The sequence below is a fragment of the Gavialis gangeticus genome, unplaced genomic scaffold (assembly GCF_001723915.1).
Source record: "Gavialis gangeticus isolate Ggan-Ray unplaced genomic scaffold, GavGan_comp1, whole genome shotgun sequence".
NCBI classification, from domain to species: Eukaryota; Metazoa; Chordata; order Crocodylia; family Gavialidae; genus Gavialis; species Gavialis gangeticus.
In genome coordinates this window covers 3,542,536-3,552,097 of record NW_017728998.1, presented here as the reverse complement: position 1 = coordinate 3,552,097, position 9,562 = coordinate 3,542,536, and the positions used below count along the sequence as shown (strand labels likewise).

General features: G+C 46.7%; 1 protein-coding gene across 1 annotated transcript in view; it reads left to right on the top strand.

The window, feature by feature from the left end:
- Nucleotides 1-5,579: 5,579 nt before the first annotated feature.
- The window catches only part of ZNF469 (zinc finger protein 469), an 83,470-nt gene continuing 79,487 nt past the window's right edge, over nucleotides 5,580-9,562 (top strand). The window contains exon 1 of the mRNA XM_019505411.1: nucleotides 5,580-5,697. The gene's annotated coding sequence lies outside the window, so the exon portion shown is untranslated. The remainder of the gene's footprint in view (nucleotides 5,698-9,562) is intronic.

The following is a 9,562-nucleotide window of genomic DNA, read 5'->3' as shown; positions in this document are numbered from 1 at the left end:
TACTGAATGTCTAGCAGGGGCTAGAAAAGGATGCTGTCTCTGTGCTAGCTTTAAGGATTGCCCAAATATCTGCCCCTTTGCCCTGCCCTGCTTTTCCATCTACTGCCTGGGGTGCAACAAACCTAAATCCTTCATTCTAGGCCAGTTATTTTATTTTATTTTTTAACTGGGCTACCAACCCAATTGAAACAGGACTGTATCGTTCACCAGTTAAAAACTGGCATGCACCATCGGTGATGAGCTGATGATCCAGAAAAAGATCCAGAAAAGGATTGGGTTCAGCATACTTAGCAGGTTGTGTGCATCTGTGGATGTGTTGTGTAGGCAACCTGCCGGGTTTTTAGAAGTGGCATTTAATGGTGGGGACCTCAGTGTCAAGGGTTTCTGGTGTCTGGGGGCTGATTTAATGAGCACAGGGTCCTGTTTGCTTCTTACCGACTCAGCACTTCCTGAACGCTCATTAGGCCCTAAATTGCGGCACCTCAGATTAGTCAGCACTTTTCCACATTCTGGGCCAGCGTCTGCTGAGCACTGGTTTGGGTCGGTGCACGTGCACATGCATGCATTAAGTATTGCTCAGTGTGGGGATGAGGCCGGGGGGGTGCGTTTCAAACACAGTTGTCCAGTACCTACACACCTGCCTTTAAAATGTATATGCGCATCTGTCTCCCGAACTGGGAGTTTTGCTGCTATTTTAGCACCTGTATTCGTATCCGTTACCAAAGTGAGCTAGGACAAAAGAAAACCTACTTGCAGACACTGGACCCACATTGATCTGGTCCATCACAGCAGAGATGTACATAAGTTAGGGTCAACTGTTCTTTTAGACTTGAGCTGATCTTTGAGTATTTCCCAGGGCAAGATTAGACTCGGTTCTGCAAATGAGTTTTCTAAGGAGTTGACTTTGTGAAGAACGAGAGGAAATGAGGTGCAGCCGTGGCTTTAGCGGAGGCCTGACTACAGTTATCCACATAAAATCAGCCTGTGTGGGCTATTCCTTTTTATTTCTTCCTTGGTTGCCTCTTTGATTGGCTCTATAACTGGAGCTCATCACAACATCTCACACTTTGAAACCTTTTCAATCCAACGAGACAAATCTTTCTGCTGAAATTTGCAGTGATGGTTGTCGCTGCTAGTAGCCGTGCACCCGGGTTCCTCGAATACTTTCAGGTATCCAGGTTTCGAATACTTTGAAACTCAGCGGTCCCAGGTACTTCCTCCATTTGCCATACATGTCTTTGTAAATGAAGAGACCTGTAGTCATGATAAAGGTCTGTGTCGGAGCCAGCCCGCTAGTTGTCTCGATGGGTTGAACCTTGCAATCCTCAGAAGATGTGGATTCATTTCCCATTCGTGGGATGGCACCCCAGAGGCTGGGACTCCAGCAGAAGCCAGATGTTGAGCAAATGGAGAGAGAGGAATAATCCACATTGCACAGCTTTGTTCCCTCTGGGCAGTCTAAGGTCAGTGCCGCCTCTGCTTTTGTTCAGAGCCACGGCAAATTAATGGGGCCACATCAATGTGCTTTTAATATTGAATATGGACTAATATTTCCATGTCTGTCTGGGAGACCCTGCCAGGCTTTAAATGCAAGAAAAGCATCCTTTGGCATTCAAGTTGCACTTTCCTTTGGGCACGTGCATGACGTGTGTTTTCATGGTTGGCTTATTGAAATAACTGCCCACAGGACAGAGCTGGGGCACCATCCAGCAGTGGCAGTAAAACACGTGCTAGAATGAGAAGCAAATTAGAGCAGGCTAGTTTGCATGTGGATTTGCATATTTGCCCAGTGGCTTTATGGCGGTTCCCAGGGCCAGCAATTTGATGTCTTGGTTGGGTTGGGAGCTTGGTGCTGTCTCGGGTGCAAACTTAGCATTTTGTGTTTGCAAGATTTGCAGATCCAGTTTCTGAAAGCCTGGCCTGAGCAGATACAGGTGCACCCTGGGGGCCATTTAGATTTTCACAGATATGAAACTTGGAAGTGGGCATGCAGTAGGAGGTCTGGGATTCTGGTTTGGCTCACTGTGCATCTAGCCAATCTTGCACAAAAAGTGAAAAAAAAGAGCGTTTTGGAATCTGGGACACTGATTCACAGCTATAGTTTTTTTCCGACAGCATATCAAGGCAGCTCATACTGTGCCTTTCTTCTCCTTCATCTGTGTAACGGCTACCAGATTCCTGGAAATGACCTCTTCTTCCATCCTCTTCCAAGTGGCAAGTAAACATCAGCAGGTCTTGAAGTCAACAGGCACCCAGGTCTGCATGACTTCACTTCTGTGTGAGCATCTGGCAGGGATGAAAAGAAATCAGGAGCCAAGTACATGTTGTGTCAGCCCACACAACCATCTGAGTGCAGAAGGGGACATCTCTGTGTCACATCAGCTGATCTCAGTAGCATGCAGTTGAATTGCCCCGTTGACAGTGCCAAGGTATTAAAGGCATCAAAGTCAATGTGAGAGCTGGAAGGAAAGTTTCAGCTATCAGCCCATAGAGAGATGTGTTGCAACTGGTAATAAAAGCAAGCGAGTGTCCAACAATCCTCTATTGAAACAGTGACCATTTTCCTATTGTTAAAACATGGACAGTATTAAATCAGCCTGTTTTATATGAAAAGCTTGGATGTGGGTTGGAAGTCCGTGCATTTATCTTATGTGGGAAAGACTGGGGTTCTTTACTGCTAATATCCAATATATTTAAAGGTTGAGCTCCAGATGGGAATCAACACCGCTGGGAAGGGAAACGAGCATTGTTCATGCGTCTTAAAGTGAATTCAGAGTTCTTAACATGACGGGATGGCTTTTGTTTTCATGTGGCCATATATTGCTAAGTGGTATTTATTAATGAAACATTTCACGCAGAGAAATGCACCTGGCTTTGATTTCTGTCTTGGCTGAAGCAAATGTGGAGAACTTTGAAAAATTTGAAATAAAATTTTTCTTTTATTGTGTGTAACTAAATGTTCTCTCTGCAAGAATGGCGTAAGTGGTTTCACGTCAGTGGATGCAAAAAAATGTATGACTACAGCATGTACTTTCATGGTCATTGTGTTGTTGATGGGTGGTGCTTGTGAAAGAAAAAAAGTCATACATGTGGGTCAAAGTGTGCTCTCCTAGGACAGTGTCCATTTGTAGTAAAATCCGTTGGCTTCCATGAAGTTACTCTGGACTTGTATCAATTTAGCCAAAAGTAGAGTGACTCAGCATCTGTTTTACTTCTCTTTCTATAACAGGATGCCTGGATGTGTGCAATTCTGTTCAGTATGCAATGCACACGCTATGGGGGGATGTAAAATTTTAAATCACAGTCATTTTCTCAATGTAATAGATGTTAAGGGTAAGCATGCCATTGGCATTCTCCACAGAATAGGTGACATGCTAGTAAAGCAATATACTAGATATGTGTTTGGCATCGTATAGGAAGTAGCTATCTAGCTAGCTATATAATATATATAGTTAGATAGATACCTAGATAGATAGATAGATATATCTATACTATACCTATAGATAGATATGTTTATATCTATACATATAGATATCTATCTATATATACATATCTATCTATATAGATGGATATATCTATATCTATAGATATCTATATTTATATATTTATAGCTATAGATATCTATATGAATATCTATATCTATCTATAGATAGATATATTTTATCTATATATATAGCTAGCAATATATATCCATATATCCTATACAATGTCAAATATGTGTGTATATATCTATATCTATAAAGATCTCTCTCTCTCTCTCTCTATATATATATACATACACACACACACACACACCCCTATATACATATACATATACATATATGTGTATGTATGTGTGTATATATATCTCAGACATATATGTAGTATATATGTATATGACTATCACATATACTATGCTTTATATCCTGCTCAGTTTTAAGGGACTGTTCATAAACTTGAAGGTAAGCCCATGCAAAAGGCTTTTTAGGATTGGGGCCATAGTATGAAAAGTTATTTAATGATGAGGGTTAGGAGTCTGGGAGCCAGGCTATTTGGAGACTGTTCCCAGCTCTCATTTGCTGCGTGTCATTTTGCTCCGCTGTGGTCACTGATCCATCTGTAGAGTGGGTACAATATAGCCATGCATGTTAGCACTGGATGGAAAACAGGGCTGGACAAATGTAACATTTTGAATCAGGCTAGCTTCGGCTTTTCTTTTGAGATTGCAAAGCACTTTGAGATCCTTTGATGCTGACAAGCGAGCATTATTATACACGGGCTCTTCATTGCCTAATTGAAGGTAATGAGGGAGAATCTGTTATACAGGGAACAGCAAAGGAGCATGCGGTGCAGCTCGCTCACGTGTTAACTGACAGAACGAAGTATGAGATGTTCTCGTCTGTAAGAGCAACGAAAACGGGAGATCTTTGGTTGCTCTTGAGGCTTAAAAAAAGATGTTCAATGTAAGCAATTTAAGCCCACATGTGCTTTATTACAAACGGTGCCAAAAATTTGCTCTAAACTGCGTATTCCAGTCTGCACAACCCAGAAGGTCTTCGTTCTCACAACTCTCTTGCAGTTGTTCCTGTACATAAGCATGCCTGCTTATATGTGCTCTATTAGCAGCTGCTTGAATGACATCCAGGGCAGGCTTTTTATTGAAATGCCACTTGGTTGTTGGGATGAGATGACAAATAGCAGCCCACAGGGAGGCAGCTACATAAGCGGTGATCATAACACGAAAGAGGAATTCAACCTCTCTTCTCTGCAAATCCACATTGGCTTCACATGGGCTTCCCCAGGCTACAACCACGCCTTCCACAAGAGGATACTAGGCTAATCCCTGTTTTTCTTTTAATCATTAACCCCCCCGAAAAGTGCTATTTAACAAAAGCACAAACAAATCTGATGGTGAATCAGGTGGTGGGAAGGGGACCAGCTTCTACTTTCACTTACACCTGTATACAGCATGGGCGACTACCCTCAGGTCACTGGGAGCAGGGTCTGATTCTGCTCGGATTGACCCCGGTGTAAATCAGGATGACCTGCACCACAGTCAGCCGAGTCCCACGGGTGTAAGCGAGAGTAGATCTGGGGGAAGCAGGACGCGTGCCTTTGATGCCGGAGCTAACGGTGCCAGCTTTCGTTTCCCTGGCAGGAGTTGAGACGCATTGCCATGTGAGATTGTTTTCCAAAAAGGCCTGAAAATGCAATCCATTATCTGATATTTTGCAGCAGCTTTTTTTAATTAAGGCTTTAGCTAAGGTTTGATTAAAAGGGGGCGAGTGTTGTTCCCCCTGCCCCCGCTTTTATTTTAATTATTTTTTTTCTTAAAGACTTGGCATGTGCCCATGGCTGTCTCCGCACCATGGAGCTACTTTTCCTCCTGTGTCATATTTTCAGCTGGGCTTCTTTTTTTTTCTTTCTTCCACCCTCCCCTTCCTAGCAGAGGTGCAGATAAATCACCATGGGCTCTGCTCAGCTCGCCTCCTGCTCCTTAGACTAACTTCTGTGCGCGCTACTGGCTGGTGAAGCTTGGAGGGGGCGTGAGCTGCAAGTCTCCGTGCCTGTGGTCAGTAATGAAGACTTCTCTTTTTATACACAGATTACTGAGGAACTGCACAGGGCTAGACTGTAGCTCTTAATTCCCCGACTTTTTTTCATTTTAAACCTTCTCCGAGGAGAATGCAGCCTCTCCACCAGCGGCTTTATCATGAGGTGAGTAAACCCACCCCCCCCTTTTGTCATTGAGGTTTGTTCGCCGCCGTAATGGAAATGTTATTTTTCTTGGGGGTAAAGAAGGGGAGGAAGAAATGTGCTGCTTGCCACATGTCAGTGCTCCGGGTGTTTCATACCTCTGCTCCCGGCATATGCTTCAGCTATTTCCTAGGTCGTGTTTGCTTTAGTAACGTGCCTCGCTGAAGGGCCCTGCCTTTGGAGCCAGAAGCATTTCACGGCAACTTTTTTCTTCTTGCCTTTAATTTTCATTCAGTGTCATGGGGAGCTGCAAAACGCCGCTTCCCCACCCCAAAGGATTTCAGCTCGCCGTCGCATCCCAAGGCTTTGACGAGGAACAGAGTCTTTCCCTTTTCCAGCTCAAACTTCCCATTTCTTTTTTCAGTCTCGGTGCCAGAGGCGCCGCTCCTGTTGGGTATCCGTCCCAATCGCCTCTCGCATCAAGGAGCCTGGGCTTCTCCTGTCAGTGCCTTTGCAAAAGGCGGCAGAGCGAGTCGCTTCTCCAGAGAAATGCAGTGATTTTTCCCACCCCCCTTCCCCTGGGTCTAGGAGAGGCAAGGAGCTACTGCCCTGAGTTCATCTGTTAAAAAAAAAAATGAAGTGGAAGATAGATCAGCTCATCTGCTGAGCAGAGAAGTCTCCTTTGATGTGAACTCTTCCCCCCCCACCACCCTTTTTTTTTTTCCTTTTTCTTTAACCCTTCTCCTCTTTGCTGGATTGCACTCAGGAGAGCGCTAGGGAGAGTTCAGCGTGCGCTTGCACTGCTTTGGCAGACGTGCGCGCACACACGCGCGCAATGACACCTATGCTTTGAAGCAACCCCATCCACAGTTTGCTTTCCCTTCCCGCGGTGCCACCTTCCGGGGGATACCCCTCCCTTGGGAGTCCTCGCTTCGCTGGGGCTGATAAGGTGGCGGCCAGCGCGGTGTCACACGTGCACAAACCTGTTGCACCTCCCCCCCCGGGAACCTGCACACGGCTTGCCAGATTTCCCCCCACCCCCCAGACACACTTTCTTCCATAGGAAAGAAAATGGGTCCTGCCGCTTTAAGGCAGGAGTCACTTTAAGTGACTTTCCATTTGCTTCTTATGGAGAGCTGAGAATTGTGGTTTCCCATATTTCCTTTGAATTGTGTGCAGTAGTTAGAAGGAGTTTAAAAAAAACAACTACCGTATGGGCCGGGAGCTTTTCCTTTGCTGCAAGGTATAGACGGAGGGAAGGGGGAGAAATCCTGCAGATATTTGGGGAAGTGAAGCAGCAACAAGGTTTTGTGGTTTAGTTTGGGGTTTTTTTTTAATTCAATCTTTTCCCAGTGCGGTGTCAGCACATGATTAATTGTCTGAGGGAAGATGCACAGGGGCTGACAGGTCCCTCCTCGGGATGATGATAACTGCCTCTTTTGCATCGGCACCCAGACCGGCGGCGCATTGTCCCTGCTGCTGCGGGGCACCGCGGAGCTCCCTGTCACCCCCGGGTGGCTCGGGGCATTGCATGCCAGGCACGTGCCCGCCGGGTTGGGGTTAGCAGCTCCGACGTGACCCTGGGGTGGGCCAGCTGATGGGGTTGAAAGCCTGCGCCAGCTGGGGAGCGGCACATGCTGGGCAGTGCCCCACCAGATTCATTGGCACTCCCTTTTCCTAGTGTTTGCCCTGAAAAAAAATAAAGCAGCCTTGAAGGGGGGGTTGGGGAAAAGGCTCTGTTTCCTCAATTAACTGGGACTTGCGTTCTCTTGCTGAACGGAAGGCAGCGCGCTCCAGCCTCTGAATTTGCAGCTTTCTCACAGTGCCAAGTCTGGTTATACGGGGACTTTGGAGTGTGAGATTGAGTCACGCTCTGTTAGTTAACTCCTGAAAGGCTGAGCAGCTTCAGAAACACCTTCCTACTCACGCAGAATTAAGGCGCCCTGCAGACCTTTGGCCCTGCAGACCTTTGCGAAGACCTCCTCCGCTCAGGTGCCACCCGGGCAGTGGGGTTTTACCCGGCCTGATGGGGCGCAGTGAGAACGGGTACAATTTTTAGTTGTATTTCAGCACTGTTACTGTCCTAAATGAGAGACGCATCGTTAGCTGGGTTAGTCTGAAGTCGAATAGGTTTGCACCTTAGGGACGAACTGAGGGAGATGCATAGCGCAAGCTTTCGTGAGCTGAACCCCGCTTGATCGGGTGCTGCGAAAAGATGTGCAGAAAGCACCAGAACAAAAATAAAAGCAGCAGAGGATCCTGTAGCACTTTTATTGGTGCAAAAATTCCCATGGGCTCCTCCTTGGGAGTTTTCCCTGCATAAAGACATGTAAAAGCTAAGCGCTTTGACATTGACTTCACTGATTGGATTAGATTATACATAGTGCATTTTTGGATCACGGCACACACAGCAGTGACAGAGATGGCTTTTGCCACTGCAAGCGTAGTCACATCTGACACAAAACACAAGTTACATGCTGCACACTCATCCAAGAAAGAGGGTTAATTCATGATTGCAGAGGACGTGCCAGCAGGCAGAGTGCAGTTGCCTCAACTGCATTTTATCCTGGACTAATTCGAGGAAAAGTGACCTGGGATGTTTAATAATCAAACATCTCCGGGGCTTTAGTTTCACGTCCCGAGCAAAGAAGGAGTCACCGTGGGGGAGACTGGAGGGATATTGGTGGTGAGGGGAGCAGACTGCTGAACCACCGATACTTCTTGCTGCAGCACGTGTTTCGATCTTGGAGGTCCTCCATGCAACCATTGACAAGGCTTGCAAGAGCTGATGAGAGCCCAGCTCACAGGATGCGTTTGCAGGTGGCCTGAGCAGTGCAGCGTGGTTAGAGATGTCCCTTAAAACAACCTCCAAAGCTGCATCTAACGTCAGATGGCGTGGGTCCTGCTTACTCTAGGACCCTGATGGTACGGAAGGAGAAGGCAGGGTAGGTTTGCTCCTTACAGGCTAATTAATCGGAGATGCACAGCACGTGCTTTTATGAGCCCAAGCTCACTTCATCAGGTGCTGTGATAAAAGGTATAAAAGGAGACCAGAAATGAGCACAAGTGGCCTGTAGACCTACTTTGAGGCCTCTCCGTACTGCAAAGAAGAGGGTTTGACACCTGGCATTTTCATCCCACATCCGAGAGGAACCAACAGGTAAACTCGCCTGGTCCGCTCTCATCCCAAAGCCCCTTTGCGCCATGCTGGAAAGCAAAAAGGCCTTAAAAAGGATCCAGCATAACTTGTGTTTAATATACACCTACTCGGAGGAGTACAAAGGGGCTTTAATGTAACTCGATGTCTGCTCAGTGGGACTGTTGGGCATTCATTCGGCGGAGAACTTTCCTCGGGCATAAGTCCAGCTTTTATTTTTGAATCTCAGGTCTGCAGATGTGAATAAAGTCATTGCAGTGAAGCCGCAGGAGTTAGTCCTGATTTACATCCACGGACATGAAATCTGAATACAGCTTCTGAGAACTAGCTCCGATGTGAAGGAAGCATTTTCTTTGATTTGCAGTCATAGTTTCATAGTTTCTAGGGTCGGAAGGGACCTGAGCAGATCATCTAGTCCGACCCCCTGCCATGGCAGGAAGAGCACTGGGGTCAAACGACCCCAGCAAGGTGGTCATCCAACCTCCTCTTAAAAACCCCCAGGGTGGGAGCCTGCACCACCTCACTTGGAAGCTGGTTCCAGACCCTAGCCGCCCTGACCGTGAAGTAGCGCCTCCTGATGTCCAACTTAAACCTTCCCTCCGCCAGCTTGTGACCGTTGTTCCTGGTCACTCCTTGCGGCGCTGGGGGGAACAGGGACTCCCCCAGCGCCTGCTGATCCCCCCTAACCAGTTTATAACAGGCCACAAGATCCCCCCTCAGCCTTCTCTT